Source organism: Gouania willdenowi, chromosome 11 (assembly GCF_900634775.1).
Source record: "Gouania willdenowi chromosome 11, fGouWil2.1, whole genome shotgun sequence".
NCBI classification, from domain to species: Eukaryota; Metazoa; Chordata; class Actinopteri; order Blenniiformes; family Gobiesocidae; genus Gouania; species Gouania willdenowi.
In genome coordinates this window covers 18,354,760-18,375,210 of record NC_041054.1, presented here as the reverse complement: position 1 = coordinate 18,375,210, position 20,451 = coordinate 18,354,760, and the positions used below count along the sequence as shown (strand labels likewise).

The window sequence follows — 20,451 nt, the reverse complement described above, 5'->3', positions numbered from 1 at the left end:
AAGTACACGTACGTGGCGTATTAGGGTTATATAAGGTATTAAGTTATAACCCAATATCGCAACATTTTTTAGGGTTTGGTTTAGTCTTAATCACGTGACCTAAACTGGCCAAACTGGGGCGCTGCGTACGGATAGAATGTCGGTATATTGATACAGCAACCGTACGGATGGCCACTGCCTTGAATAATTGTTTAAGTTTCTTTAATGCTGTTATACGATCTTGATTGTGATAGATTAACACGTGCCTGCAGAAACATGAAATTGACATTGGTGTTGACATTGGTGGTCTTGATTTGCGTCGCCCTGCCTACCTAACCCTAGTGCTTACGACACGTCACTGGTGAGTAGAAAATGTTACGCTATTTATTTCTAAAGAATATTTTTTATATCATTTATGAGGGGCAAAAAAGAATATACAGTATATATATATATATATATATATATATATATATATATATATATATATATATATATATATATATATATATATATATATATTATGTTTGAAAAAACAATACAAACAAACACCTCTGTACGTGCCTGTTCTATAGGCTTGATGAAATTTTTTGAAATTTCGCCACCAACACAGAAAAGTAAACAAGATGTGAAAAAGAAACTCAGCGACAAGCATGATGTTAGGGAAAGGAGTCAGAAGTGAAAATATATTTATATGTGTATATTGATCAGTCTTCTACACTGTGACGAGTAGGAACTAAAGTTTGCTTCTGTTGTTTTATTAACTGAATTTCTCATTTCACAAAAACCAAAAAACAAAGGGAGCAAATAAAACATTTGCTTCATCAATTTTGAGATTTTGTAAATAATTAGCTTCAAAACTCGATACATTTGATAAAATGTAAAAACTTGATGGTTTTCGGGTTTGATGAAAATCCAAATACACTAAATAGGTACAATGACATTCACATTTACATGTAGGACTGCCTTATTGCTCATATACTTTGTATATATATATGTATATATATATATATACAATGACGCATCAATGGTTTTTAACCTCTTAAGGTTCACCCAGATTTCTGAAAAACGCCTGTCCAAGACATTTCCAATTTGGAACGATAACTGTGCACATGCAAGGGGATGGTCCGTTTAGAAATATAACATTCTGAAGTATCTCTAGAATAATTTTAAGTACAATTTTGAGTAATATTTCCATCTTCGCCTGACTTATTTTATCATAAATAGTTCAAATTGAGTTATGTGTATTTCCTGGAGTATAATGTGATACCGACATACATTAAAAAAATCTATATATTTATTTGTTTTCTGCACAAGCCTGACATTTTTCTTTTCTAGTAGCAATGAGAAGAAAAAATTAAAACAAATTATTTAGATGGAAACTTTTTTCCTAACTTCTGTTTTAATCGTGCGAGTTATTACTTTGATATCGAACGTTAAAACATGTGAAAAGAGAGTTAATATTAGACTTTGTCAATGGTTGTGTTTTAAATTTGCTAAAATCTTCTGAGCAAAAGAATAAGGAAACACTGGTTTGTTGTAATTATAGGGTTAGCCGAGATCTGCCATGAATTTGAATGTGTGATTTTCAAATAAACTCATTAATGATCAAAGGGAACTTACAATGTACTATTCTATTATCAAAAAAATAAAGTTTATATAGCTTGCATGTGGTTGCTGGCTTAATTAGAAGGACTCCATCGTTGTTGAACAGTTGTGTTTTAAGTCTCCACATAGCTTCATTAAAAAAAAATGAGAATGTTGCAGTCAAAACATTATTTTGCTGCAAATCAAAGCCTCAATTTTTTTCTCCCTTTTTTTCTCTCCTCACATCTCAACTGTTTTATCAATCAACCTACGTAAATTTGCAGTTATGACAGTAATTTGCTGTAGCTGATGAGTTCATCATTTCATCTTCTGGCCCACTCCTTTTTTTCAGATTCAGCAAATGTACTTTGATAAACGAATATCTTTAGGCCAGATGAAAACTGAAAGCTAGGTTGGGTGTCACAGCACGACTCTTTTGAACATCTTCCGTTGGGAGACGTAATGAGCCACCGTCCGCTCACACCAACTTTCCTCTTCTCTTCTTCCTCCTTTTCTGTTGAATCAGAAAGTTGAAACTTGCCGTTTCACAGGAGTAGCCCTCATAACAACATTGGAATTTGCCAATTTTGTGCCATCTTTCTGCATACACAAATTACCTGAAAAAACAGCTGGGGTTATAGTTTTAAATCATGGCTGTTGGCATTTTTTTCTTATTTTTTACTTCCTTTCTCTGTCTCCTGTTTTCTGTGATGTATCGTCTTCAGAAATCCTCAGCTGCCATGCTGCTAGCGTGCTAAATCTCCCCTCTAGTGTGTTTCCCTCTCGGTTCTATTGCTTGTCTGTGTGCCCCGACTTGCTGTGTGATGAAAAGACAGTCAAGTGGAAAAAGAGGACCCTGACATGGAAGTAAAGTGATGGACATCACTAATTCCTTTGCCTTTAAAACCCAGCAAGACAAAGTTGCTGCACGTACAACAGTCACGACACATTGCCGGTGACGTGCAGTCAGGGTTGGCAAGGTAGGCAGTGCCTACCCAAAGGTGTATTGATATTTTGATTATTTGTCTTAATTATAATATAATTATGAATTATTTATTTTTCAATTTCCGATAGCCTACACTACCTATAAGCCAGAAAATTACAGAAAAAATACGAAACTGTTTATTTGTCCAACTTTAGAGTTTTCAGTGTCTGACATCAAACAGCCTCAGGAGAACAACAGTGTATATTAACAATAATCCATCCATCATCTCCTTAGGCTGATGTTCTTTATATATTGATAAAAATATCAATACTGTATATAAGGAAATCGTATTGAACAAGACAACAGTAAAGTACAGATGTATAATTGGTATGTGATAAGTGAGGGTTTTGCTTTTTTTTTTTTTATTGCAAGTCAAACAATACAAGTGTGTGTGTGTGTTTTACAAAACCGAATAAACAAAACAAAAAAGCGAACCGCAAAATTAAAACATGTAAAAACAGAAAACCACTAGTTTGTTCCTTTTAGCTGTTTTCCTTGACGTTTGACAAGTTTTTTCTGTTTGAAGTGTTCGATTTTGGCGATCATCGGGCGGGGTCGGTAGTTGTTAATGTTCTTTTGTCCTATTCTATGAACATGTATTTACGGTGTCTGCGTGGAGTTTTAGTTGATGTTTCATGAAGTCCTTTACTGTTTGCCCCGGGTCGTCGGTGGTGTGTTCATGAACGCTGGAAAAAAAAACAAATTATCTCTCATGCTGCGTGCTTGTAAGTCCAGGTTTGTTTCTTTCATTTCTTTATTTTCGGCAGTGACGGAGGTGATCTGGGTTTAGACCGAGGGAAGCTGGCCATTGATATTTTGGACGGTCTGATGTAGTATTTTGTTTTCCTTGTTGAGCGTTTCTATTTGTTCGTGACTGAACTTGAGGCTTTGACGTAGTGTTTGGAATTCTTTGTGGAATAATTTAACAAGAGCGATTCTGGCATCGAGTCTGGAGAGTTTGAGATTGATGGCAATGAGGATGTCGCTTACCTCTGAATGATGGCGTGGATTCGGGGATGAGGATGGAGTAGTACCTGCACTGGGAAAAGAGTCTGAACGGGATCTTTTGTTGTCAGGCGAGAAGCCGGACTATCCAAGCTTGGAAGTGGATGAAGAGGCCATGTTCATTGTACAGTATCTGGTGTAGAAATGGTCGATATAGTCCTCTAATTCAGTGGTTCCCAACCAGGGGTACGTCTACCCCTAGGGATACTTGAACACATTGTAGGGGGCACTTGGAAACATTGATGAATCTATTTCCAACATGCTGAGTCATTTTAAAGCCTATTTCAGACACTGTACTTACTCATCCAACAGCTTAATATCCTACTAAATTGTTACTAACATGTTATGCACATTATTAAAAATTGAGGTAAATATATTCTCTAATATACAATAATTGTAATGCACATAATTGATATTTAGTGTGCGTTAAACGTACAGGTTGACATTTTCAAGCTACTAACAACATGTAAATAAAACAATAAAGGTTACTAAATTGGAGTGACGAAGGGGTTCTCGTAATCTGAAGAGAGGCCTCGGGGGGTACATGAGACAAAAAAGGCTGGGAAACAGTGCTCTAATTGATCCAGGTCGGAGAGTGGAAGAAAAAAGAAAGAGAAGGGAAAAGTTCTTTTGCATTTTGCAGTATTAGATAATAATATTGCACATACTAAGATGGTGGAGAAACATTATTTTACCTTAAAACCATCAAATTTATCTTGTACCATGCTTCACTTCTGTATATTTGTGCACTTGTGCAGTGGTACACGCAGGCCAGGGATCTCTGACATTGTTGGCGGGTAGGTAAAGATGAATAAGAATCATTAAAGGAGCCAAGATTTTCTACAAGGCGTCTCGCTGTGACAGACGATGGGTTTCCCCTTAGGACCATTTTTAAATGTCAGCCTAACACGGCCAGTCTCTGTACTCCAGGTTTCCTCGTTTACACAGTAATCCAGTGATCATTCCCATCATCAGTCAATTTGTGTCTTTTTACCATTGTAATAATCCCCCCAGCATTTTCATTTGAGTATATGCCACAGCAGTATTATTACTGCTCTTTCACACGTCAGATATTGGAAATAGTCTGACATTTTCTCTTGGTCTATACTTTCTGAACAATAAGAAAGTGATTTAAACAAGTCAAATGAAAATATTATTTACTTCGTTCAGGACTCTTACGTTGACATACTGGCCATCTATCAGTGGGTCAATATGAATGTTGTATGCATTTCCTCTGTGACATTTGGCCATGACATTCAGAAAGTAAATGTTTGCTGCAGACTGAACATTACAGATCCATATTAAATCATTGGCTGGTATTAATAACATTGAACCCCGATGGGAAGTCAAAGTGATGGGTTGCATGTTTGTTCACTGAAATTGCTTGAGTTCTGTTTTCCTCAGTGTTTTACAGAGTCAAACGGATATATTACTACGTTGCCTATCACAGTATTATCCTCCGATCTCATTTACCTTGTCTCCAAAAAAAAAAGTTAAAGATTTAGCATTTTCAGTTTTCAGCAATTACCTGACATAACCTGACATTTTTAGTTTAAAGGAGCCTGAGGTGCAATGGTTGTTATACAGCATTAGTATTCTGTCTGTTTTCATTATTGTGTATATGTGAACCAGGGTTGGGATCAATTATAATTGTAATTCATAATTAATTACAATTATGGCATAATTGTAATTATAATAAAAACATATGTTGCGGTCATAATTTCTAATTGTAATTGCCATGAAAATTCTAAAACTATTGTCAATTATAATTTTTACGCAGAACTGTTGAACCATGTTACAGTTCTATGTACAGTTATAAACATAACTAGTTAATAATTATTAAAATATGTTTCATATCAAGCTTTCCCACATTTTACCATTTAAAAGAAATTCAATCGCGAGGTATTAACACAAAAAAGTGTCAGATGCCCACAGCAAAAATATTAAAATCTATATTTTTATTGACTAGAAAGCCAAGGTAACCAAGAATTAGGAAATAATTAAGATGGAAAATATTAGTTTTTAGTGTATTTTACAGCTGATTTAGGACCCGGTATCATAAGAGATGCTAACAACTTTTATGGGGTTATTTATTTCAGACTCAGTAATTGTAATTGAACTTTAGCAATTGAGAATTTAATATAAATTGACTTTCTAAGGATAAAAAAATAAATAAATATTGTAATTGGAAAAAATGCTGGAATTGAAAACGTATTTGACCCCAACCCTGATTTTTTTTCTTCTTTTTTTTCAGCAGCATGTAATGTATGCCAACATCTAATAATTCATTTTCAGACCCACTCCTTCCTGTTTTCTGTGGATCTGCGGGTGTCTATCTCCGGCTCACACTGTGCGTTGGGCAGGGTGAGTTTGACAGTAAGAAAAAAACCTTTTAGTTCATGCAGGATGTTAACTTTTAAAGCCATCAAGAGATGTTTGGCATACTACCACATGCATGCACACTGCAGTCCCAATGGTGCATGCCAGTGAAACGTGTGCAAGTGTTTTCTTTTACACTTTTCATTTACAAATTTGACGAGTTTCCCCTTTGAATAATTCACTTCCACTCTATTTGTGATGTTTCCATCGGATGCCGGCTTTGAATCTCCAGTGTATCTGAAAGGGATTTGATGGTCTAACCGGGGTGACGTTACAAGCCTGTTCTCAAATCTGCTCCAACGAGCCATGAATGACTCGAAGACAGTCTCTCAAAGCATTAGCGAAAAGCGCTATAGGATGCATTAGGATGCTATGCATTCATGACCCACAAACTTCCTTGCAGCAAAGTGTATAAGACGTGCAAGCGCAGGTAGAAGTAGAGGATTCATGCGCAGCCCATACTGTACATAAAACAGTAATACAGTCGTAGTATTGGATGGTTTGGTGCATATGTGGAAAATGCAATGTAATGTAAATTACTTGCTAACTTCAGCCACCAGAGCGTGTCAGCGCACTGTTTAAAGGGGACATATCATGCTAAACCCACTTTTTTAGCCCTTAAATGCATTTTGATGTATATTTAGATTGTTTAGAAGTACAGAAAAGTTCAAATTAGTCTGTTCAGGTGCTCCGTTGATATCTTTATATTCTGTTTTGGTCATATTTTTCAATCTGTTTCAATTTTTCGATTCTCTATTACGTTCTTTGAACAATGATGTCTCAGTATTTGTAGCGGAACTGCCAAATTAGGACATCGACTCCAGGCCCAACACTTCGAGCAATCCGCCATTTTTACTTCTCGCTGCATTTTTGTAGTCCAAGCTCAAGGATGCCGAAGTTACGAGAGGAGAAATCAAAATGTTTGGTTGTTGGATGTAGTAACCCAGACGCTTCATTAAACCGTCTCCCAGCATCAGAACCTTTTCAAAGTGCCTGGTTGAGTTTTATTTTTCACGAAAATGTACCCACATCAGTGGGTAAGGTCATTTTTGTGTGCGTGAAGCACTTCAAGGATGACTGCTTCTGCAACCTCCACCAGTATAAAGAAGGATTTGCCGAAAGACTTTGTCTGATTGAGGGTTCAATTCCTTCTATCTTTGGAGACGACGAACAGAGCACTTTGGTAAGCTGTAAATAACGCTAAAAAGTGTGATAAGATGTCCCTGTCATTGTTTTGTTAGCATTAGCAGTTGCTTAGCAGTTGCACCGTCTTCAGACTTCATATGTTAGCGCTGTGTGCTCGTTTTAGATCCTTGATGATATGGCCTACGTGATTTAATTTAAGTCTATAGTTTTCATTAGTCATTTCATTTTGCCGTTTTTGTCTCCGAAAAGACTGTATTAAAATGCATTTTGTGACGTTAGCTTGGCGCTAGCGTTAGCTCGGTGCTTGTGTTAGCTCACTTGTTAGGGTTCTGCAGGTTCATCATCTTCATTTTCATCTCGCTCCGCCGGGTCCGACTCTGGCTTGAACATGTAAAGCTGGATGGACAAGTATTCCGTTGTTGATATTTTGTAAATAACCTCTGAATAAAAAGTTTATGTGCCGCTACATAGCCGTATCTCTATCAAACTACAAAAATGGCCGAGCAGGGTGGAGTTGAACTGAGTATCACCTCTGCAACCTGGAGAGGGGGCGGGGTATGAAGTGTCTCATTTAAAGAGACCGCACCAAAACGAGTTGCTCTCAGAAGCACATCAGAAAAGGGGTAGAAAAGGGGCCTGTGGAGCTAAAATAATGAGGAATTCAGACCCAAGCAGTGCAGTTCTGCTTTATATAGACCACAACTGTATGATTTATATGTAAAAAGGAAGGATTTAAAACCATGATATGTCCCCTTTAAGGGAGAGTAAAGGCTCCTTGGGAGAGCTCTTCTTCTCTGCTTCATTGTCTACTACAAAACTGCACAGTTAGAACTGTTGCCCCCTTACAGTCACAGCTTTTTTTCGAGTCACAAATGTTTACATTGTTACATTGTTTACAAGAGGTTTACTTTGACATCTTTAACTTTTCCTGATTATTTGGAGCAACCAAAAGCAGCACAAATTGTCATTTTGATTGAAAAAACTGCTACATTATGTTCATAAATGTGCCTGTGTGGCATTTTTATTCAGCAAATTTAACCCATAATTGTCTTTCTGGTTAGACTTTGAGTTAAAAAATATTGAGATTTTTATCGCATGTCGCCATTTTGAGAGAAAGAATCGAAATACGAGTTTTGGTTCATATCTTCCATTCCTAGTTTCTACTCCCATTCAGAACTAATACTGAATTATTATCAATAATTACAACCCTAGTAAATGTTTAGACATTTCACAGGACAATTACCAGAGGATATGTATCCCTGGATGAGGTGAAATAGCTCAATAATGCGGATCTCTTTATCTGGAATCATTACGTTTTACTTTCCACTGCGGCACTGATTGCTTTGACTCTTGAACCTTCTCAACTGAATCATTGCCTGACATTCTTGATTAAAATCAGAAAAAGAAACCCAATGTTTAGATAATGAAAAAAAAGAGAACGAGTTGCACGTGCGTTTTAGACAATGATTCTTTTCTTTTATCGCTCCCATTTCTCAATATTTGGTAGGGTTTTGATGAAGTGTTGGACAGAAAAAGGAAAAGTTCAGGAAAACAACTTTTCTAAATGAGTTCATTGGGTAAACTTTTCAGTTTACCAACTACTGCAAATGTACATGGTGCTACAAATGTACTTAACTTTTAAAGTAACTCCCTGGCTAGCCTGTTGAGAAAAATACATGTCCACCTTTTTCTGCATTAGGACATCAAAACTTTTGCTGAAAATAACCTTACTAAATAGCCAATATAGTTATATACATATATAGTTATGTGACACAGCATGAGAAAACCAGGAACAAGTCGGCCAGGGGAAGTTTTGAGATATTTTCAGTTCCTAAAGGTGTGGTTTCTAAGCTTTCCAATGGAAATCATGGAAATCGAAGAACATTTGAAGACATTATGGCCATTTGAATGTAGGCAGTTTCCAAAGTACGCAATGGAATAAACACATTTTCTTGAGCATCGTTTATCGAACTCGATCAGAATAGAGGCTTAAGTAGCCAATAACAAGAGTGTGTGAATAGTGTGGATTTCCACACTCCAAAAAACAGAAGGTTCTCTGCTGTCAAACAAACCCTTTTTAAACACAAAGTTTACTCTTTTAAAACTTCCGACTCTGTTATTTGAAGTGCGTTAGGATGACCTGACCGGCAGTGGAGGACACAGAAAAAGTTTAAACTGAATTCTGCTCTCAAGTTTGTCTATTTATTTTTCTTCTTTGGCTGGTGTAACATATTTACAGTGAATCCCCAAAACAGTAAACCAAAATCTGAGCAAACACAAAAGAAAAGGGCATTGGGGTGCCAGGCTACATTTTATAAATCCTGAACATAACTAATTTATCCTCTGTTTGTTTTTCTGTCAGTTTTATCAGTTCTGCTCACTCAGGGTTCCTAGTCTATACCTGTAACTCCTCCCACAGGCAAACCAAACTTAATCTAAAATCATTTAACTCAATAACAAAAAATAACGTTGATTCTTTCACTTCCAAAAGTAAACAAAATTGCTTACTTTATGACTTTAACTTTTTTTTGTGTTGTTTCTCTTTTTCTCTCATGGATATTTGTTCCTGATTTTCTCGCCAACATCCCCAGATATGCCACAGAATCAGAGAATTTAGTAGACCGGGTTTACAGAGTAAGACTAAAAAACAATGACATAAGAGTCTTAACCTCTTCAGCCCCACCGAACTCGCCCACGGGGCCAGCTCTCGCTTCTGTGACTCTCACAGGTCTAAATGTTGTAAAGAATCAAGGAAACCACACATTCTATACCTCTGCGTGATCTTAAGAAACTCAGCTAAAACTGTAGCTAACCCAAATTCAGCACTAAAGACCACAGTGCACGCATGCCAGCCATCAGCATGAAGTGGCCGGTCCCTCCTTTATCCAGCTCTGATTGGCCAGGGCATAGTATTTGATACCACCAATTTTTACAGCTTCTGAGCTTCACAACGCAGTGTCAAACATTCTGATAACGGCAACAAAGAGTGGAACCACAAATAGCATTAAGCATTGCACAGCAAAAACCTGAATAAAAATGGATATGTGTTTATTTCAAGCCAAAATGCAACATCAAGTGGTAAAAAAATTAGACTAATAACTATTGGAATCAATTTGACTGACATATTACAGTTACACACCTGTTCCCAAACTTCTGGAAAACTTAGCACAGTTGTGGCAAAGTGGGCCTCTGCCTACTTTTTTTTTTTTTTAACAAAAGCATGTGTATCTTTGTCCTGTTGTTTATTATTATCACCAAACTTGCTGCAGTTGTTGTCTATACATTACTTAAATTATTTCTGCTTTTGTAGCCTTCCCTACTGAGAATTGCTTTTATATTTGATGTAAGTCTCTAGCTGTTTGGGGGCAGACTACAGATTTCTGTATATAAAACATGATTTATTGTCACGCAGAATCATATATTTCCACAATTTCACATCATCTGTAACCACTAAGGGTACTTCATCAATCTGAACACAAATTAGCCATGTAGGTCATGTACAGTAGAAGGTTAGAAAACCGTTTTATGGGTATGTGATTTTTGGAGAAATGTGGCTGGGCGTGATAATTTTTTTTTAGCGAATTAAAAACATTGAGACACTAAAACCCCTTAAATATGGGTAAACTGCATCCAATGTGGAAAACATAGGAAACTAGTGTTTACCATAGGAATATTGGTTTAAATATTTTTAAAGTCACATTGTAGGTCAAGAAATGTGAGTGTGCATGTAGATAGAAGAAAAAAAGGGCACTTTTTTTTTTTTTTAATCATGATCTACTTTATAAATCTATGTATTGAACAACTCTTCCAACTCTTGTGAGCAATTACATAACCATAAAAATGTGACATTATTTCAATGCATCTATGCTATAGACAAAAACGATCAAGGCTCCATAAAGGGGGGGATTATGTAATGATGGTCAAGTTTCTGGAGTGGAGATGTTCATATGTGATGACAAAGTATTCAGTGATATTAATTCTAGTCAGACAGCAATGATGCTCCACGATCAGTAATGAGAGAGGAAGCACAGCGATGTAGTGACGTGAACGAGGGAGACGATATATGGACGTTAACGCGACGTGGCTGTAAGTAGGGCGACGGGATGGGGAGAACTGACTTTAAAGAGATCTTTCTGATAAATAGACTTGGATGGTTGAGCGTTCTTTCTACGGGTTAAGCTCGCTGAGCCGTCATGGTGGTAGTTCTGCCGCTCTGATGAAGCGGAAAGGATTAGGACATTAAGTTGGGTAAGCGTTTCTGATTTTGAAGGAGGTTTTGATGCTGCATCATTCGGTATATATGATTCACTAAAAAGACAGCCCAATAAATGCTGATGTGTTCCCAAACAGTTCTGAGCACTCACTATTTAACTGAGAATGATTAAAATGTGATCACAGCCACACACACAACCACACACATACGAAAATCAATTAAACGTTCTATTTTCTTTTGATACGTAAAACCTTTTTGAGGGATTTAAATTTGCCAGTGGAGCAGTCACCAGGATGTAAATCCAAAAGCTTTCCTTCCCAGCATATTTCACTGTAAATAGTGCCTTTTGTTTAAAATCTAATAAAACGTCATTATTAATTCAAATCGAGCACAATTTTAATAATTTTAATCTAATTTTAAACTGGACATTTGCTTAAACCATTTGACAAAATTATTGCTCCATTTCATAGTTGTGAATTTAGTTTCAACAAGTTTTCAACCATTTTCTGATAGATGTCATCAAATGCGATTAAACAGCTCTTTATTCTTTGAATAACGATGATTTGGTTTGATGTGGTTTCTATACACAAACCTAAATGTTATAGTAAATAACAAAAGATAAAAGTGTCATTCGGTTATGCTGAAATTAGGTACGTGTTGCATTGTTGAATATATTAACATGTAAGTGCATTTGTGTATTCGTATATGCAAAAATTATGTTTAATGTTTAAAAACACTGAAGTAATTTTCTGTGCAATTACCTACTTTAATTTAAAGGAGCATAGAACAGGATCTAGAAATAAGACTCCAAAGTGACGCCACGGTGGCTAGCGTAACTGCAGCCATCAGCCAAGCCATCGCAGGAGCGCACATTCACTGTTTATCACCGGAGCACAGCTGATACTGTGGATGGAGGATGGATACTAAATGTACACAAAGATATGTGGAGAGCATGGGGGAAGGGGCTCTGAACCAGTTGCGGCTCCTGACAAATTTCACAGGGGGGGCAACTGTTCTGATGATGACTAAGGTGTCCCGCTTATATGGGAAAATTAATTAAAATCACCTTTTCAAGTTTTATATCATGTTAGTGTGTCATTCCCTCCTGAAAAACATACCTCCAGTGTTGCTCAGAGTGGTTCACGTATTTTTGAGTAATCTATAAATCGCCTGCCAGCAGCCACTTTCCTGCTGTTTTGCTCGAGGGGACGAGGCTCCGTCTAAGGACGAGGCCCCTCCCCCCTCCGATGTTCTCTTCCTCAGTACAGCCCACAGCACCTGCCTCTGCAGATTTTGTTTTTAATTTACTTCTATTAAATAGTTTTCAAAGAACCCCCTGGCTTATGATGTTTGTACTCATTTATGTACGCATTAAAAAATAAATAAATTAAAAAATTAAAAATATACAGTATATATATATATTTTTTAATTTATTCAGTTTATTTACGACATGGTTGCATTCACAGAAGTTTTGTTGTTAGTCCTTTTTTTTTTTTTTGTCCATGCCGAAAAAGGAGACGAGACGTTTGCTTATCCCGTCCCGTTTTGAACACCGAAATTTTACATCAAAGCTTGTTTTTTACATCAAAGCTTGTCTTTTACATCAAAGCTTGTCTTTTACATCAAAGCTTTTACAAGCTTTTACATCAAAGCTTTTACAAGCTTTTACATCAAAGCTTTTACAAGTCTTTTATATGAAACTTGCACCCCTTCCCCTGCTTCCTGGACACACCTTTGTCAAAACAGCTGCAGTCACAGCAAATAGATGAGCGAGAACTGCGTGTCTATCGGGCTACCCTGCGCACACGCACACGCACACACACACACACACACACACACACACACACACACACACACACACACACACACACACACACACACACACACACACACACACTTTGAGTAGAGGCTGCTGCCTCTGTGTCCTCTTTCCAGTTTATCCAGGCAGTAGGCTGTTAAAACCATCGGCATTGCCTGAAGTTCACAGCTAAATGTGCTGAGGACGTTGGCGTTTGTTCATTTGTTGTCTTTATGGGGAAGTGGGGTGTCACTCATCAGGAATTCATGCTCTACAGTAAATTCAGTTTCAACCATGTTGTTTCCAGCCAATCTGACGCCGGCTATGCTCATGTTAGGTATGACGAAAGCACATTAGTGCAAGACGTAACAAAAAAATAAATAAATAACAGCAAAGCATAACAACATGTATTCTGTTTTTTTTTTTTTATTTTGTAGAAATGCTGTACTTGAAATAACTTTACCGTAGCATAACCTAGCATCAGCATTGCTTCACTCCATGGAACCTTTACTCTCAAAGGAACCATTTAACCTCATCTCACCTGGATTAAAGCCCTCATGGAGCCGAAAAAATACCTTCTCAATGAAGACAATACAGTGAATTAAATTCTATACAGTTAATTACAGATTTATATTGATCATGTAAATGGCAACTTAAAAACAGTTTAAAATAAAATTAAATAAATTGACATCAAGAAATAAAACAGTATCTTGCATCTTCAAATTCTTACACATCTCAGTTTGCATAAACACAATGTGATATAAAGAAGATTTTTTTTAGTTAATGTATTTGAAAGGCTACAAGAAGTAACTTGAATTTGATAACGCACAATCATGTAGTCAACACATGCTAATTGCTCATTTCTTGCCTCACATAAAGCATGCATATTTAATGGCACATTGGCAGTTAAATTAATCTGTTCCCAGACAATTAAAATCTCTATTTTCTTCCAGAATAGTGATTTTGTTGGTTTAGTTATCTTAGCAGGGATTTAAAACTTAAGGTTAGCCACAGGTGCAGGAAAGTTGATGGTCTGTAGATGTTGCAGGAGGTGAAGTAGGAAGGTCATTGGACAGTGTGATTTATTTTTAGGTTAACAGGGCCCCAGAAACGCAGTTTGCAGACTCCTGCTCTGAGAGAACAGCTGAACATCTGGCCTGGTATCAGAGTCCATCAGTTCCGATCGCTCCGCTCTATCGCTGTGGTGGGCACATTTTTCCTTTTTACTGCTGCCCTCAATGTGAGCGGGCACTGAAGGGCTCATTATGCCTGGCTCCGTTTGCGGACCGCGCGCACTCCAAAGGAGCACATTGGCGTATATACTCGCTACACTCAGTGAATAGCAGCAGCCTTGTTTTTTTTTTTTTGTCAAATGGTTTCAAGGTTCAATATGTGGTTGTTGCTTTTTCATCTCACAACAACAGTTCTCCTCGTACAAACAAGAAGCCTGACACAAGTGATGTTTACTTATTGCTAATTAGTAATGACACTATTTTTATTATAGTTTTTGGCTGACATCTGTCTAGTCTGGATAATGGTGGGGCTCACAGTAAATACACGCTCAGTCTTTACTATAACATAAAAGAACAATCTATGCTATACTAACTACCTACTCAATACTATTGTAGCTCTCTATTAACAATTCTCTCAATCCAACCCACTTGCCACAGATTGCAGGTACTATTTATTTAGGAAGGGCAGGGCTAACAGTGGTGGTTTTTAATGTAAGTAACTACCAAAACATCACAAACCACATTCTCAGCCAAATGCGAAATTTGGTTGTAATAGACAGGTTTAAACCCATAGAGGGCAGTCATTCTTACACGTTTACAGCAAAATATATCACTTGACGGGTCGGGTTCGGACAGATAATTCGAACTGGTGGTCGTGTTTGGTCAGCGTGCTTCCTTTACTGCTGCAGCTGTATAACAGTGAGCGCAGTAATCTGCAGGGTAAGGAGAATGGTGCAGAGAAGGAACATTTTAAAGAAATACACCGTTGAAACATTCTTTTTACTGCACAATAACATGGATTATCCTTATCTTTGACACATGAGTTATGTCAATAGTTCCGATGGGTGTCTTGCATGTCTCTTGTTTGTGTTTCACTTTCTCTTGTTACCCGTGTACTGATCCGATGTTGACATTAACAGTTGATTGTTAATAAAATCAGTGCTTACCACTAAAACAAACGTAAATATTTCATGTCTTTAAGAAAAAATCGAGTTTTTCACTGTCGGGTCGGACTTGGACGAAAAAATGCGGGCCGATCCGCACTCCATCTGTGATTCAGTTATTTATTTACTCTCCATTCATGTGACTGTTTACTGCAAGACCTGTGCATATGCCTCTGCGTACATCAGTGGAACGAAACAGTAGTTTAGTCTACTGTGCTTGTCTTCTTTCAGTTTCCAAGCCGTCGTCTTCTCATTCTTCTATATTTCCGGTTTATTTCCAAGCCGTCATTTAACGTCACATCTGCAGAACTGCACGGGGAAATCTGACCCAGAACAGCAGTGCAAAATCTTTTTAAGACAATAGGGAGACATTTGTGCGGCTCATTCTCTTTGGTTCTGAGCGTTTAACATTCAAAAATGTAAATTAATGTTTTTTTTTTGTTTTTTTAAATCCTGCCCTATGCTCCTTTAACAGTGGGGTTTTTTTTTATCTTCTATCCAAACAAATTTAAATCATAATTACATAATAAATCAATTGCAAAATTACATACTGTAAATTTTTCCTGTAAGAAAAAAAAACAGGCTGAATAAAGGAAGTTTATTTAATAAATGAATCAAGCTATGAACATGGAACAAACCAGATTTCAACTAAAGTTTAATACCAGCCATTTTCACATCAAAAGGTCAAAGGAGGACAAGAGACTAAAGTGGCCACTTCCCCTGAGAGGTTGGACATGAGTTATAAGTAATCATGTTGAGTAAATTGCCTTTACCTTTCCCTCAGTATACAGTATAAGCCAAAGGCATTCTCCACAGTGATACTTACTCCAGACCAATGTCTCAACTGCCAATATGGGAGTCCTCAGGGATGTAATGGCTTTTTAATTAGTGTCCAATTGCTGCAATATGCTGACTTACATCTTGGTTTTGGTTTCATGGTGTCACGTGGAAATAAGGAGCATCTGAATTATTATTAACAGCAGATAACTCAGGTCAGTGAAACTAAATTTAAACTATTTAGGGGATTATATATATATATTCATGTGTTAAGATCAGCGTGTACCCCATTATTACCCGAGTGAAACTGCTGCAGAAACCCATGTGCACTATAAGTTGGTGTTTAAAATAGATATATGAAATTTAAAACAGACAGTTGAAGATAAATGTGCATTTCAATACAAAATAAAAAAAAAAAAAAAAAAAAAAACAGCTGATTTTTCATTAGGTGGTGCGTTAAGATTAATTGCATTGATGTAACTGACAGTATTGTCAGTGGGGTGCTCATTAGAGAAGGCTAATAAAACAGTGTAACCAGATGGGAAATATCAATTGATTTACTTGCAGTGTGATACAAACAATATATTCTTGTAATTGTAGTTTTATTATATTTAACATGGATATAAATGTTGTTTTTTGTAGTCAAATAGGTGGCATTCAGACAAACTTACCAAACTAAATAGATGTATTTTGTGAAACCAGTAGCTTGGCAGTTAAATCACCAAACACTGAGGGCCGTCTCACGCTTAAAGTGAATATCTCACCATGAAATGCAGACGAGTCAAGCTTGCATCTGCATGTTGCCAAGGACGGGTGAGAGAAGCTGAACAGATACTCTCTCAGTGATGGCTGCCAACGGCCTGCTTTTCCAAAGGTCTTCACTCACATTTCCCTTTGACGCCCTGTGTCTCATGACAAGGCCGACGACATGTGCAAGTCCCTGCAACACACTTCCATTAAAACCTTTTGACTGTTGACAAGGCCCAAGAAGATGGCTGATGTGTTGCCATGAGGGAGCGAGGCATGTCATCCAATGTGTGAAAAACAGAAACTTGTATGTGAGACAAGGAAAAACCGGAAAATATTGTTATCAAGTGTTGACTTATATCAAATAGATTGAGCAGAAAACCAATCAATTTCAATGCAAAAAACACATTTTCAAATTGTAGACTCTTATTAAATATATACTATTTGTCAAGAATTCTTACTTTACTTTTTTTTTTTTCACCTTGTCTGCACATGCTGTTGAAGGTTAACACTACAAGAAGTGCAATCTTTTAACAGCAATGCATATTTTATTATTGCAATTAAATAAATGAATTTATTTCATTGCATAATTGTGACCATCACCAGCCCTCCCTAGGGAAGGGTAAATACTTTATTAAAGGGAGGATGTAAAAAAGAGAGGGCAGTGTTACACCAGGGTGAGGGGGGTGGGGGGGGGAGTTAACAGGGAGGAGGGATACAAGATAGGAAAACGAATGGGTGGGGAATGGTCAATAAGTTTCAAGTGATGTGATGTGAAGAAGAATTCTTACTTTACAATTTTCAATCTACATGATATTCTTTAAATATATTCCACATAATATGCAGAAAAAACTAAACAGTTTGTTAATGGCTCATGCGTGTGACACAAAATATGAGGTGTATTTCATGGGTTACCTAAACATTGACTGGAACTCTATGGATTGCTCACAAAAATCTAAACTTGAGACATGTGCTGCTGCTTGTGGTCTAACTCAGCTGATTAACAAATCAATCAGAATAATGAAATGGAAAGATGACATCGTTAAATCCTTGTGTACAGACCATATCAGGGCCGGCTTTCCGAACAGGCAACACAGGCGGCCGCTTAGGGCGTCATCTGCTGGATTGGTGCCAAATCGCACCCTCCCAATTTATGTATTTCTTTTTTCAAATAATAATTTCAAAAGGTATAATAAACGTGAAACACACCCTTTACAATCACTGTACATATTTTATCTTAATTTAATATTAATGTATAAAATGTGTAATACCTGCATAATCGTCTGCCGTCGTTTATTTTAATTCTTGTTCTATTCTACAGTATATATTTCTATTGTGTTTGCACATTGTGTTCTTTAAAAAAAATATTTTAACTTTTGATTGCACTGTTTTGCATTGCTTTTAGATTTTGCACCATTTTTGTTATTGTTCCCTCGAGGCATTTGCACTATACCTGTAGGTGTTTAAAATAGTCTTTTTGTTTTTCAACCGTTTCTTGTATCGCAAAATTCCACACTGTGTAAAGAAAAACCTAGAACTTTGCAGCCAAAGAAACTCCTACGATTCCATATAAATGATCATACAAACACTTTTGTTCAGATACATTTGTATGTGAGGTTAGAACGCTGAGCTGGTTAAATGTTTTATCAGAGAACAATCATGAAATATCACTACTGAAGTTTGAATAGATACTCTTGTCTCTTGTAGAAAACTATGCATCTCTCCAGAAACATACAGTTGGAAAACAAAGCTGACCAGGGCGAGATAATGAGCTGAAGGAATGTATGGAGAAAATAAATCATTCAAAGTTGGAAGCATCATCAGGAATATCATCAGGAAATGAATCAGACTGGCAGAATTATAGGAGATGGAGAAATCTGGTGACAAAAATGAATAGAAAGAAGAAAAAGCTATATTATGAAAACAAAATGGAAACTTGCGGTACTGATAGCAGGATAATATGGAGTACCCTGCTTAAATTAATCAGGAAAAACAAGAAGCCAATGGTTAGTTTTTTGGAAGGAAAAGGTCAGTTTCTAACTGAACCTACTGAAATTGCAAATAATTTAAACAATTACTTCATAAAGAAAACGTGATTTAAGAAACGATACGCAAGTCGCTATGAATAATAGTATTGGCTTAATATTAAATACAATTATGAAAGGAAAACATTGTGAATTTGAATTGCAAAATGTAAGTATAGAGGATGTAATAGTTTCACTAAAATCTTGTAAAGAATCATCCCCCAGGGGTGGATCAATTAGATGTAAAAGTTATTAAACTAATAGCAAATTATATTGCCCCAGTCATGTGCCATAAATAAATAAAAGTTTAGAAACAGGGTCAGTGCCGCAAAAATGGAAAATAGCAAAAATAATCCCACTGTCAAAGAATAATAAACAACCATTCTCAGAACTAAACAGTTGCCCAATTAGTTTACTGCCGGTTTTGTGCAAAATAATGGAAAAAGCAATGTTTGAACAACTAAACTATACTTTGATATCAATAATCTGAACACTAAATAATACCATCATGCACTTAGAGAGGCACACTCCACAGCTACAGCCCTCGTTCAAATGACAGACGACTGGTTAATGGATATAGATGAAAAGAGAATGGTAGGAGCTCTAATATTGGAATTTACTGCTGCATTTGATTTTCTTGATCACAAACTTTTGTTAAGCAAACTGAAATGTTATAGGTTTGAAATGTCTGCTCTGCAATGGTTCAGGAGTTATCTAACAAACAGGACGCAGAAAGTATTCTGATCTCAGGCCTGTGAGCAGCGGAGTGCCTCAGGGCAGCTGTCTTGGACCATTGCGTTTACCATTTACACAAATGATTTACCTACTGTACTCAAGGCAGCAAAAATATCCATGTATGCATATGACTCTACAGTGTACATGTCAGCTACAACAGCTGATGAACTCAGGGCAAATTTAGACAAGGAGTTAATGGCAGTTGTCCAGTGGATCATTTCAAACAAATTTGTTCTAAATGTAGAGAAAACAAAAAGAATGATATTTGGCTCAAAATTCCAAATAAAAACAAATCCAGCGTTAAACCTGGCTGTAGGTGCTACTCTGGTGGAGCAGGTCGAAGAGGCATCACTTTTGATAGCACACTATCCTGGAAGAAACATGTGGACTAACCTTGCCTGCAAGATGGATTCTCCTGGTGTTCACAAACACCAGAATCCATCTTGTGCTGATCCGCCTTTGCCTTTTGAAACCAAACTGAAACGGTCAGAACCAATCACGAGGCAGTGTTGTGATTTAGGGCGGGATATCCAGGTGTGGTGAAGGCAGATACGCTTAAGCAAAACTGGCGCAGGCGCAGTTGAGGGTAGAGGAACTAGCTGGGCTATCGCTATTAGCATAGCTCAGAATCAAAATAGAAAGATGTCGACACAGGAGGATGAACGTGTTGAAGCTGCTATCAACTCAGTTTTAGAAGAATCCAGCATTTCCTTTTTGAAGGAGCGACAGCGAGAGGCGCTTTGTGCATTTTTGGACAGTAAAGACGGCAAAACGGAGCCTTGTTATTGTTGTAGCAGCGTCTTTGCGGCACATGCTGATGACAACATAATCATTTGTTACCATGTGATTGGCTAAAACAAATCATGGTGGACAGGCACTTCGCCCAATCAGCTTATGTTGGGC

At 37.1% G+C, this 20,451-nt stretch overlaps 1 long non-coding RNA gene across 1 annotated transcript; it reads right to left on the bottom strand.

Moving 5' to 3' along the window:
* Positions 1 to 3,919: 3,919 nt before the first annotated feature.
* On the bottom strand, positions 3,920 to 20,073 carry LOC114472268 (uncharacterized). The gene is made up of 3 exons (XR_003675075.1): positions 19,942 to 20,073; positions 9,509 to 9,513; positions 3,920 to 3,931 (listed from the first exon to the last, which is right to left on the bottom strand). It is a non-coding gene; the product is annotated as an uncharacterized LOC114472268 (long non-coding RNA).
* Between the last annotated feature and the right edge of the window lie 378 nt (positions 20,074 to 20,451).